Below are 10,394 nucleotides of genomic sequence, written 5' to 3' on the forward strand. Positions count from 1 at the left end.
CCTTAGGCCTACCAAAAATAATTGTTTGGTTCCGGTTTCTGACCAACCCTGTCAATTTATGTGCAACACAAATTTATTTCATGAGCTTGGGGAAGAAATGATGCGAATTAAATAAATACACAAATAAAAAGTGTAGGATTATTTGCTGGCACAGATGAACTAATGCTACACTCGTTACTGTAAGTAGCCTACAATAAAACCTCCATGATTAAAGAGTCAATACTTATCCGTATACCCACCTACCTCTTCTACAGGCAGAAACATGTAGAAACCCATATCTCTGTCTGCTCTGTCTGCGCTGTCCACTCTTGTCCACCGCGCTGTGCAAACACAGCTCTACTCTGCAAACAGCGACTTTACAAACGAGCTAAAATGAAAGATGTCAGTTTGTAGTTTAACTTTTTATATTACTTTGCAACCAATCTTGAACTTTGGACAAACTCTTGTAAACGTAGCTGCTGTCTGAACTAAACAGAGAGGTAAATCTATAAGACCAAAACAGATACATGTGGCTACTTAACCTTTAGATGCATGACCTACCAATACCTACACTCTTCCATGGTATTAAAATGTATGCGTTTTATGCGGTAAACTTAAGAAATTTCTTTCTTAAGTCAAAAAACTACTTACTACTTAACAATACAATATCACACACACACACACATACACACAGATACACACACACACAGGCAGACACACATACACACAGATACACACACACAAACACACACACAGACAGACACACACACACACACATAGACACACACACACACACACACACATATAGACACAAACACACACACACACAAACAGACACTCAGTGATGTAGTGACATGGATTTATGTATTTGATGATTTTTTTATTCTTCTCTATTTCAGTGATGGCTGTGATAGCTTTTATCGTGCTACACTTATTACTGTAGATTGTACTACATATTCAGGTAATTTTATTATATTTTATTCAAATTATATTGATAGTTTTTATGAGAAGAAGCCAAGCACATTTCATTGCATTACAATTACATTCTCTCTGTACTTTGTACTTTTAAATGCACATGACAATACACTTTAACTCGCCCAGAGACAGACCAACTCCACCGGAGCTAGAGACGCTTCTGCTTGAGGCTGCTGCATGTCATGGTGAGTGGTGATTGGCTGATACTCGTCCTACATCTAGCCAACCAGATAGTGTTGTGGGCGGGACATGAAGTGAGACTCAGTGGTGACTAGGGTTGGGTACCTTTTGCATCTGAACCAATACCACTACCGATACCGGTACCTGGAATTCGGTTCCAGTACCCAATGGTACTTTTTATTTATATATATACAGTCATAGTTGTTCCAGTCATAGATATAGAACAACTATGTATACAATATATATATATATATATATATATATATATATATATATATATATATATATATATATATTAGGGATGGGCATAATTGATTGTTAAGAATTTCGTCGATGACGTTAATTTGTTGTCGATAACTAATACTGGTTGCGTTGCGTATTGTGAGTCTTGAAATTCAACTAAACTAGTTGACTCTGAAACTGAGAAGACACTGGTTTAACATGAGTCTCCGTGACAGTTGATACATCAATTCAAAAACTAGCGTTATTCCCATCAAAATGGTGATAAATTGTACTGGGATGTACACTCAAATCCAGAAAAGGGCAAGCAGTGACTTTCATCATCATTATTTCTTCAATACAAGGTACTTTTAATTGACTACTTTCATTCTTATAGCTTTAGTTACTTCTGCATATTCAAGTCAAGTCAGCTTTATTGTCAGATGTGCTATACATGCATGACATACGGCACAAATGAAATTTCAGTCCTCTCAGACCCCCGGTGCAAAATGCAATTAAAAAATAAATAAGTTTCTATGAATAGAAAAGACATAGAATAAACAATCAACAATTAACATGACATAAAAATAAACTATCAACAACACATAAAATAAGAAATCAATAATTTAACAGGACATAAAAAAATAAACAATCAACTATCGACAAGACATACAATAAACAATCAACAATCAGACTCACAATCAAGGCACTTGAGTATTTAAAATAAATAGGATAAATATGAGTATTTAAAATATTTAAATCGGTGAGGTAGAGCGGTGTAGTGCAATAAATAAATAAACAAACAGGGGGAAGTGAAATGTGCAGTCCCTGAGTTCAGAGTGTATGAGTGGTGTTGGGGGGTGCAGTCCTAGTCTGTGGCGGGGGGCAGGGGGGCAGGCTGGGCAGAGGAGGAAGTGAGGAGGGAGGTAGTGACGGTATATATATATATATATGTTCAGACATTATTGATCCGGTGGTGGAATTCAAAAATTACCTGCAAAGTCAAAGTTCCGCTGTTATTTTGGTGAAAGTAATGCAAAAGTAGTGTAAAGCATTACAATTCATAGACAGTAATATGGTAAAATAACTAATTACTCTCAAATGACAGTAACTAGTAATCTATAATGTATAACATTTTGGAAGTAACTTGCCCAACACTGGTTATTGTGTTCAAACCTTCCTAAATTTTTCAAGATAAATTAGATCATGTCTGAAATTTAGCAAACATGACAAAGCTCCTTTTCACAGCAAAAATCAACCTTTTGTCTCCATCTTGGACCCCTGCTGTCCTGCAGACTAGATTAGAACAAAAGAATGCTAATTCCTGTAAACTTCAAAAGAATTGACACCCACATGGTCATATATGTCCGGGTGTAACCTTTTAAATGTGCATATGTTAGAGGTGTGCCCTTGTTATTTTGGCAACAAAGGAAACCGCGTTGTTTTCACTTCAGAAAAAGTTCAGTTCATTCAGATGTTTTTAACGTTATTGAATTTATGTCATTTCAGACTCCAATCACGTCTAATCCTTTACTGTCATCGTCGGAGGATGAAGAACATTTGTTGCTGACTTCAACACCGGTCAAAATTCCAAAATTCCAAAAGAGCAATTTTTAAGTTTTTGAAGAACCGGCATACTTCACAGCATATTCTTTCTAAATAAATTCTAAAGCAACTGTATGACAATAATTAGAATAATTTAAAATAAAAAAGAGACCTATTGTTTTTTTTAAAGTCAGCTGGAGGCCTCAATACCAGCATCAGCAGCATTGAAGCCGTAGGTGAAGCTGATGAAAGCTATCAGCCTGAATCAACCATCACCCCCTCATCAACATCAACATCATCATCAGATGATGAAGGTGGAAAGGACTGGCGCGAAAAGAAGATAATTGTCAATGAATCTAGCCTCATGGCACTCTTCAAATTTTGCCAGATGTGCGGGAAACCAATTTTAACAAAGAACATTGTTGACATTGGGGCACAGAGGAAGGTGGATTGGACATGTCTTGGGGGGCATTCTGGGACATGGACATCTTCACGTGACATTAGGGGAATGCCAGAGGTGAACCTTCTTGCAGCTGCAGCTGTTCTGTCCGGGGGGGGCACATATACAGAACTATCAGACTGGTGCAAGACAATGGGTGTCCAAATGATGGGACAGACGTTTTACAATATCCAGAAGGTCTACTTGCACCCTGCCATCGAGGAACTATATAGTGAACAAAGAAGAGCACTGTTGGCAAGAGTGTTTTTAGAACAGGAGGATGGGAAGGCGCTGCACTTGACGGGTGATGGACGATGTGACACGCCAGGTTTCAGTGCAAAATACTGTCACTACACCTTCATGTTGGATGATACAAAGGAGATACTCCACACAGAACTGGTGCAGGTAAAATAAATTGAAATAGCAGCAGAATTATAATGCTATTTGGAAAATTGTGATATCATCCAAGAAATTACCGAACTTGACTCTTTAGGTTACTGAGGCCACCAGCTCTGTTGCCATGGAACCACTAGGTTTCAAAAGAGGCATGACTGAGCTGATGGACCAGGGCCTTGACGTGGAGGTAATGGCCACGGAAAAAAAGGACAACGAAATCCTCCTTGCATGGACCAGGTCAGTGTTGGTTTCTAACGTGGCAGACTTTACATTGGTTTGCAAGGTTCCAAATTATTAATGTCATAATCTTTCATAAGTCTGTCGTAAACCATTTGTGGTTTGCCTGTGCAACCAGTAAGGGGGACGTTGAGGTAAGACATTTGATTCTAATTTGATTCTTTTTAGGAAAAATAATTTTGGTAGACTTATTGATAATAATCGTATTTTCATACAGTGAAGAAGTAAATTTGAAATGTCCGCAGCTCAAGGCCAGATAAGCGGCGCGGACTCCACCGCTTGCTGCGACCGCCCGATGCTCCTCTTTTCTTGCTTTAGGTGCAAGTTTTAAGAGTTATAAAAAAGACTTCCGGTATGGCGACGTAGGAGGACGCAGCAGAACGGATTGTCTCCCGATTTTCTCCTTTTCATACACTCCTTTTGCAGTGAATTTCACTTTAAAAACCGTTTTAAATTCGACTAAACGACTAAGGAAGAGCTTACATACTAACTGATGCACAATTAGTAACGTTAATCCTAAACAGAGAAGTGCAGCGTCGCAGTCGAAAAAGGCTAGCGCTGCTAGCAAACTAACGAGCATGGTAACTGTGGCGTCTCAAGATGGAAACCAAGACTCGGAGGGAAACATGGACGATTCCCTGTCCATGACACAACTGATTGCTGAACTAGCTAAACATAGGGAGGTTCTCAAGGATGACATGGCTGCCCTGATACTAAACTCGGTAAAACCACTCCAAACCTCGGTGGATGCGTTACGCGAGACTGTCAACTCCTTTCAGAGGCGTCTGACATCAACAGAAACTATCGCAGGTGAAAACTTTGAGCGTCTCGTGGCAGCGGAATCTACAATCAGCTCCCTTAAAGCTCAAAATACCCTGCTACTGGAGCGTCTGGACGACCTGGAGAATAGATCGCGCCGATCTAATCTGCGCATCCTGAATGAGGGGAGCGAGGACGGCAAGGATCCCACCGTATTCGTTTCGGAACTACTGGCTGAAGCAATGGCTGAGGTATTCACGAGCCCACCACCACTGGACAGAGCGCATCGCTCTCTCGGTCTCAAGCCTACAGCGGGTAAGCCCGCGCGAGCCTTTGTACTGTGTTTTCACCGTTATAGTGACCGGGAGCTTGCCTTCAGATGGGCCAGACAACATGAGGTGAAGTTCAGGGGGAATACGCTGAGGGTCTATCCTGATTTGAGCACTGCCCTTGCTAAAAAGCGTGCCACGTTTAACCCGGTGAAACGAGATCTTTATCAGCAGGGTATTCGATTTCGGCTGCTGTACCCCGCACGCCTCAAAGTCATGTTCAAGGGTGATAACCACATTTTCGAGACCTCGGACGAAGCTAAGGACTTTTATGAGAAACAGGTGCTTGCTCTGAAGGGTAAGTGAAGCTACATTCGGTTAAAATAACGGGACTTGTCCATTTGAGAAACCTCTTCATAAAATGAACACGTTACCGTCAACAGGGGCCTGTTCATGACAAACTATTCAGGAGTTTTTTGGAGTTCCGTGTTTCCCCCCACCTATTTATACGGCTTGACTGCGTTGTGCAGTTATCTTGGACAGAACTTTTCCCAGAGGTACCACTGTGTTAATTATTTTCTTTCCATCTCGTATTCTGTCATCGAATGGTTAATGTGTTGTAGTATCAGCAGTTCAATTGTTCTGGAATACCCTTTGAGTATTCGTTACTTACTGTATGAGCCTTCTATGTTCACTGTTATGTTTGATAATCGGGAGACTCCCACAGGAAAGGAGACTATTGCGATGAGCGTAATGAGGAAATCAACATATCGGATGCTTAACGGCTTAGGGGTGCAACCTTCTTGTATAGGGAAGGGTTTGGTTGGGGAAGGGTGTTTTTTTGTTTTTTGTTTCTTCTTTTTACTTTTCTGGTTTGATACTTATTGGTTGTTTATTACAGGTTTTGGTTTGGGCTTTGCAACTACATACATAACATATGTTGACGGAGACAATACACCGTGTAAGATCTATATCATCTACTCTTATGTGACTAATAATCTATAAACAAGAGACATACCATGGGATTCACAAAAATTATTTCATGGAACATATCGGATGTAACCATGTAATAAAGCGTAAGAAAATCCTCACCTATCTCAAGCAAAACAAATCAGACATAGCTATGCTGGCAAGAAAACAAAAAAAAAAAAGGCCAACTCAACAAAAAGCGGAGGAAAAAAAAAAAAAAAAAAGGGGGGGTTTTTCACACAAAACCCCAAACAAATCAACACTAGGAGTAGGGGTGTCGCTATTTTGATTAGAAAAGGTTTAGACTTTAATGTCCACAAAGCATATAATGACCATGAAGGCAGGTGGATAGCCTTGGATTCAAGCTTAGAAGGACAGAAAGTTACGGTTATGAATATCTATGCCCCCAATGTGATATCTCCCGATTTCTTTAACGAAATTTGCAATACTATTAGAAATATCGGTAATCATAATGTAATACTTGGTGGTGATTTCAACCAGGTCAGGAATACACAGCTGGATAAGTCAAGTCACAAACAGGCCATACCTTTAATGTACACAGCCATTGATACTATGATAGATGAATGTGGCCTAATAGATATATGGCGTACACTTCATCCTCTAGAGAAAGAGTTTACATTCTTTTCCCATCTTCATGGGTCATACTCAAGGATTGACTATATTCTAATCTCAAAACAGTTGGTGAGTCAGGTTCAATCTTCAATTGGGAATATTGTTCTCTCTGATCATGCCCTGGTTGATGTGGTGTTTACCACATCGAACTATAAAAAAACACAAGATGGCGTTTTAACAACTCACTATTGCAAAATGAGACCGCATGCTCCTTTATACAAACGGCAATAGATGAATATTGGCGTTTCAATGACGGCTATGTTCCTGATGCTGGTATAACTTGGGACGCTTTTAAGGCTTTCCTGAGGGGACGGCTTATCCAACACTGCTCGCTACGTAAACACCTGGAACATGAAAAATTAGTCAAATTAGAAGAAAAGATTACTACCCTGAAAAAACAACATATTAATAATCCGGACCCAGTAACCTTTAATAATTTAAACAGATTGAAATTGGAATTAAATGACATAATACAGAAGAAAGCGGAATTTGCTCTATTCTGCACAAAATTAAATTATTATGAAAAAGGTGAGAAAGCAGGTAAATACTTAGCCCATAGAGTGAAACAGCTTAGTACTCAAAACTTAATTCCTTCTATTTTTGATGACAAAAATAAACTGACTACAGAGGCGGGGGAAATTAATAAGACTTTCAAGTCTTTTTACCAAGATTTATATACATCGCAAGGGGAAGTATCTATAGAAAAATATGACCAATTATTCTCTTCCCTACAGATTCCTTATCTATCCACACAAGATAGTGACTCGTTAGAAAATGACATCACATTAGAAGAGATTAAGTGTGCCATACAGGACCTCAAGCCAGGCCGTGCCCCCGGGGAAGATGGTTTTCCCTCTGATTTCTATAAAAAGTTTTCTGAGGTGTTAGCCCCTAGATTGCTTGGTGTCTTTCAGAATGCTCTGGTAAAGGGTAAGCTTCCAGAGAGTATGAGAACCAACATAATCACTCTCATTCATAAAAAAGGGAAAGACCCTCAACAATGTGCAAGCTACAGACCCATTTCACTTGGTAATGTTGATGGGAAGATATTAGCCAAAATACTTGCAAAAAGATTGGATAAAATACTACCTACTATTATACATCCTGACCAGGTTGGTTTCATCAGGGCTAGATGCTCAGCAGATAATATGAGATGATTATTACACCTTATGTGGAGCTCTAGAAATAACACTGACCCTGTCATGGCCTTCTCTCTAGATGCAGAGAAGGCCTTTGACAGAGTTGAATGGGGGTTCTTATTTCAAACACTTAAAAGATTTGGCTTTGGACCTTTATTTACTAAATGGGTAAATTTACTTTACACTGAACCAGTGGCATCAGTACTATGTAACGGTGTAATGTCGTCACGGTTTGAGCTACATAGGGGCACTAAACAAGGGTGTCCCCTCTCCCCTCTTATTTTTGCTCTGGTCTTAGAGCCATTAGCTATTGCAATACGTAATAATCCAAATATTAAAGGTGTTATAGCGGGCCAGCAGGAGCATAAATTACTTCTATATGCTGATGATATATTACTTGTCTCCAGTAATCCACAAATGACAGTACCTACAATGTGCTCTTTAATTGACGATTTTTCCCAGATCTCAGGCTACAAAATCAATTGGACCAAGTCAGAAGTAATGCCGTTGTCTAAAAATTGCCATGGGATAACAAGGGACCAGTGGCCTTTTAGATGGGTCTCATCAGGCATGGTTTATCTGGGAATTAAACTCATACCAGGATTGGAGAAAATTATGCAGATTAACTTTCAACCAATTATTCAGGAAATCCGAAATTTGTTACAGAACTGGAGTAAACTTACATTATCCATTATGGGTCGAATTAATTTAGTTAAAATGATAATTGCACCTAAAATTAATTATCTATCATACATGCTTCCACTTGTGCTGCCACCATCCCATCTGAAAGAATACAATGAATATGTAGAATACTTCATCTGGCAAGGGAAGAGACCCCTCTTTAATCGTACTAAATTGTACTCTACTAAAAGTTCAGGCGGGCTCTCTCTGCCCAGAATTGACTGGTATCATTGGTCATTCTCGCTCTCGCAGCTGGCTAAAAATAATATGACATACAATGAAGCCCCTGCTTGGGTGTATATTGAAAAAGAACTAATTGCCCCCTTTTCATCGGAGGCCTTCTTGACACAGTCTGCCCGACCAATACCAGACCAAAACCCAGTTCTTAAATTCACTAGGGAAAGTTGGAAATTGTATCACCTACATTCAAAACAAACCCCTTGGCTAACAACTAGAGCCTCAGTTTGGCACAACACCAAGCTACGAATAGATAAAAAGGCTTTCTGCTGGATACAATGGGCTAATAAGGGAATATGGTATTTAGATAACTTATATGAGGGTGAACATGTGGTTTCATTTAATCACTTAAAACAAACTTACACGCTATCGAACACTGATTTTTGGAAATACCTCCAAATAAGACATTGTCTCCATGCAACTCTAAAAAATGGTCCTGACCCACCAATGGATGTACAGATTATGTATGCTGCTAAAGATTACAAAAGGGTTTGGGCTCAGTTTTTTATGCCTATATTAGAGGTGCTAATGCACCTAACTTAAATAGTCTTAAAGTGGCATGGGAAAGAGATTTAAGGTGTGCGATCAAGGAAGAAGCTTGGAAACAGGTTGTTTCAAAATGGCATGCTAACGTTCGTGAAACTCAATCCCAGTTGATAAATTATAAAATTCTTAATAGATGCTACTGGACTCCAAGCAGATTGGCTAGACTTCAACTAAGGGATACTGCGCTATGCTGGCGATGTAACAAAGATATAGGAACTATGGCTCATATGTTATATGAATGTGACATGGTGGAAGATATGTGGGAGAAAATCGTACAATTGGTTAATAATATTTTTCACCTTTCATTATATAAGAACCCTGCCTTGTGTATGTTGGGTATTATACCGGAGGATACACACATATCTCGACAACAGACGCTATGGTGCCGTTTAGCTATGGTTTCTGGTTGCAGAGTCATTCTTAGACACTGGAAGTCAGACACACCTTCCTCATATGATGAATGGTTGGACCTTATGTCAAGCATTGCCAGCTATGAACGTGTGATATTTAGAACCTCAGGACGCTTTGATGTGTTTATGAAAATGTGGGGTCCTTTTCTCTCATTAACTGAGAATGTAACACCGGTATAAAAGGGGAAAAAAAAAAAAAAAAAAGGTCTTCCAAATATTTATCTTGCCTTTGTGTTGTAACCTACTAGTACTGTAAAGTTTAAACATTATTTATCTTCTTCTTTGAGACCTGTATCCCTTTTAATTTTTGTTTTGTTTATTTATTTATTTTTATATATATATATATATTTTTTTTTTTATTATTATTAATATATATATATTTTTATTTATTTTTTGCATGGGGGTCTATATTTTTATTTATTTTTTTGCATGGGGGGCATTATGCTGGGGTAAGGGGTTTTAAAAAAAGAAGAAGCAAACTGTCACTATTAACACTTATTTTCTGACAGTTGTTCATGTTCTGACTGTTGCTCATGTTCAAAAAAGTTAAATAAAAAAAAATATAGAGTTATAAAAAAGGTTTACGCAGAAGTCAAGGGAATCAGATTAGAAAAAGAGCTTTAATGTGCACGAAAGAAAATCAACAGACAAGAAAGCCCGAGCAAGTACCGGTAAGCTTGCTAAAGATTCCTTTGTCTAACTTCACTTTATATCGTCCAAAGAGAGATCCTCCCCCTGAAAAATGCTCCAATGATCACCTTCAGAACATGCGTGTAAAGCT

The sequence above is a fragment of the Perca fluviatilis genome, chromosome 15 (genome assembly GCF_010015445.1).
Source record: "Perca fluviatilis chromosome 15, GENO_Pfluv_1.0, whole genome shotgun sequence".
NCBI classification, from domain to species: domain Eukaryota; kingdom Metazoa; phylum Chordata; class Actinopteri; order Perciformes; family Percidae; genus Perca; species Perca fluviatilis.